At 38.2% G+C, this 3,640-nt stretch overlaps 1 long non-coding RNA gene across 2 annotated transcripts; it reads left to right on the forward strand.

The window, feature by feature from the left end:
• Positions 1-431: 431 nt before the first annotated feature.
• Positions 432-3,295, forward strand: LOC141611511 (uncharacterized). 2 transcript variants are annotated; one of them, XR_012528638.1, is made up of 4 exons: positions 437-844; positions 961-1,059; positions 1,628-2,485; positions 3,019-3,295. It is a non-coding gene; the product is annotated as an uncharacterized LOC141611511 (long non-coding RNA). The 2 variants fall into 2 exon arrangements; XR_012528637.1 differs by having other exon boundaries at positions 432-844; positions 961-2,485.
• Positions 3,296-3,640: the final 345 nt, after the last annotated feature.

Consider the following 3,640-nt stretch of genomic DNA (forward strand, 5'->3'; position numbering starts at 1 on the left):
CGCGGCCCTAATGAATCGGTCCTCTCCAAACAATAGGCTAACAACTTGTTCGTCGAAGCAAGGTGCTTGACGGGTTTTGACGGTAGGAACCGTTTCGGGAGCACTACAAAAAAAACGCGGAAAACTGACGGCCAAATCTGACGGAAAATGAAATCCGTCATATAACACGGGAAACTGACGGAAACCTGACGAAATTCTGACGGATTCATATTACTGACGGAATATCCGTCAGGATCCGTCAGTTACATTGGGCGCGTTAAAAAAAGTAATGGCGGGAAATATTTTTGACGGATGTTCCGTCGAGAAAAGAGGAAAACTGACGGATTATCCGTCAGAAAAACTAAATAAATGACGGATAATCCGTCAGATAAATAATTAACACACACAAACCCTGTCATATAGAAAAGCACGGAAACTGACGGATTATCCGTCATAAATGGCACTTTAGTGACGGAATATCCGTCAGAAACTTTCTAACATAAACAAAATAAAAACCAACTTTCCCTCATAACGCATAACCCTCTCCCTCCCGGAATTGATTTCCCCAAACCCTAACTACAAAAAAACCGACTCTCCTCCGATCCCAGCCACTCTCCTCCGACGCCGGCCACCTCTGACCCCGGTCACCTCAGATGTCGGTTACCTCGCCATCCTCTCTACTCCCATTTCTCTTCTTTCTCCTCCTCCTTCTCCTTCCTACTCTTTTTTCTTCTTCCACCGTCGGCTGTCACCTCCTACTTCAGCCGCCCCTGGACACCTCTGATGCCGCCGCCTGTCACCTTTGGTCACCACCCACCAAACCTGCCACCACCTCCTCCTTTTCTTTCATATTTTATTTAATTAGGTAATCTCCTAATTCATATTTTGTTTTGGTAATTTTTGTTTAAATTATGCTGGTATCTTCGATATTGTTGGGTAATTTTTGCTGATTTTTATTTTGATTCGGAAAATTTGCTACAGAATCAAATATTGATGAGTCCGGATGATTTTAACAGGGTTTCAATTATATATACTCCTAGCTAACAATGAGAGCAAATCTAGTGGTCTTCTTGTGACAAGGTTTGAGATTTAAGTTTGTTTGTTTTTTTGCCTTTCGATACACTGTTCGGCTTAGTAGTTGTGCTTATTTGTGGGCTTGCTTATGAGTTTCGTGGTTTTATCGAGCTGCTTATTTGAGGCTCTTTAAGTTCAGTAAGTTGCTTATCTAATCTGTATATGCTTCTGGGGTTCAACGTTTAAATTAGTCTTGTTCTTGTTGAGTAGTTTCCTTTAATTTGAATTTGTTTTAGCCACCAAAGTTATAGAGATGGTCTGTACTAACCACGAATTTGGCAGATGTAGAGATGTTCTATACGACTATACTAGCTATAACGATAATTAATCCTCTAAATGAACACATCCTTTGCCTAATTGTGAAATCATAGGGAGGAATGATAGTTGAATGCAATTAGACATTAATATACTAGCTATAACTATGAATAGGGCGGCTGCTTAATTGAGATGGTCCTAGTTTTAGAGATTGATTAAATGGAGCATGTGGAGGCCATAAGAGATTTGTGTGAATTCATCCCTACTGTTTATATGTTGGTCTCTTTGTGACCATTTATATGTTGGTCTCTTTGTTCAGGAGGCGACTCAACTGATCCTTCTTTGGCAGAATGGCTTTGATTGTGACAAGGGTGATTGGTGTGAATTCATTCCTACTGTTTCCATTCTGACCACTTCATTCATATACGTATTCGTTTGTTTTATTGCAGATATGGTATGTTCCCAGTTGAATCTTCATAGACACCAAGTTGGCCATGAATCAAGAGTTGCCATAGCTCTTCGGATGTCTCATCCTTTTATTTTGGATTCTGATTCTGATTTCCAAAAACATGCCTCTACAAAAGGCAGAAAGAATTTTATACTCTTGTATTGAATTATAATGACTTTATTACTCTTGTTATGTTCTCCAAACTCCAAGGACATATTGAATTATAATGACTTCGGATGTCTTTCTCTTGCCGGCCCTCACCGCACCTCTATTGGTCGCCGGCAAGAGCCTATTAATCTCTATCTTCTATACTCTGATTTCATCTTTCTTTTCCTTTAGAAATTATAACATATATCTTTCCTGGTTTTTGATCGTGTATAAGAAGGCACCGACATAGCCTTTGAAATTATAACGTATTACTCTTTTTCACTCTTACTTCTTATTTTTCGCTCTTCAATATCTGCTCTAGTTTTCATTCATTCAATTCAGGTGTGATAATACTCCTTAGATTTCTTCACTTGTTATGTATTTTGTCCGCTTGTTGCTTTAATATCTTGACTGGACTTGATTTTTGACAATATTTTTCTTGTCAAGGTGAAAGAATTATCATAGCTAATGTCGGTGATTCTCGTGCTGTATTGGCTACTACTTCTAGAAGTGGTGACTTGGTGGCTGTGCAGCTAACTATTGACTTCAAGCCAAACTTGCCTCATAAGTTAGCCAATGATGGTAAGTCATCTAGTTTCTGGCTATTTAAAGTCAACTTACGCATGGTGTCTCAAACGATTCCAATGAAGCTTAGCCTAATTTACCCATGGCGTCTCAAACGATTCCACTTAACATGAAATATATTCTTCCTCGAGTCATCTAGTTACTTTCTTTCAGTTAATTTCTCTACAATGTAAAATTTTTGGCCAATAATGTCAACTGCCTTTGTATAATGTGATGAATTTATGATGAATTTTGGAAACTTTGCTTGTTAACTTGCCTTATTTACATGCCTTTGGTCAGTTTCTTGAATCAATATTAGCGAATCCACCGCTCTATATATATATTTTCCATTGCACCTAAGCCTCTAAGTTACACTTGTTGCCAAATTCAATTTGTTGACCCATGGTTCATCATTCACTAATTTGTGTTTGCATTCCTTACTTTCCCTCTTATTTCATTGTACTTTTTATGGTAGTCTTGTGTTACCTCTGTTGTTGTTTGAGCAGTTTTATTGTGGACAATGTGCTTATCTATACGCTTGGCTCATTCAGGACAACATCAAAGCAGAGAAAGAGAAAAACTTGCCTGATTCAGATATGCATAGAAAAACGACGCGCCTAAAACTAGGGGATTCATCGCTGGTTAATTGGCACATGAGATTACACATATATTTAGTTTTGCTCACCTCTGCTCATTGATGTTTGCAGGTTTAGATAGGCTTTATTTTTTTTCTATGTAAGGAGTTCATGTAAATGTTTCTCAGTGAATTGGTGACGATGTAAATGTTTGGCTTTTGGCCCTATTTTATTATATATATTTTACATTCCACCCAAAAAATATGGCTGATGTCAACCATATCTGACAGGAATTATTTTTTTTTTATTTTTTTTTTAAAAAGTCAACTTTACTGACGGAAATTCCGTCACAAAAGTTACATTTTTGACGGAATTTCCGTCAGAAAAGTCAATGGATTGTTGACTTTCCTGACGGATAATCCGTCACTAATGGGGAATTTCTGACGGATAATCCGTCAGTAAAGTCAACATCCCATTGACTTTTGGCCCAACCTCAGTTGCACCCTTTGACGGCCTATCTGTCACTAATCCGTCGGTATAAGGTTACTGACGGAAAATCCGTCAGGATTTAAATTTTCGTGACGAATTGTAGTGACGC

This window comes from Silene latifolia, chromosome 11 (genome assembly GCF_048544455.1).
Source record: "Silene latifolia isolate original U9 population chromosome 11, ASM4854445v1, whole genome shotgun sequence".
NCBI lineage: Eukaryota > Viridiplantae > Streptophyta > Magnoliopsida > Caryophyllales > Caryophyllaceae > Silene > Silene latifolia.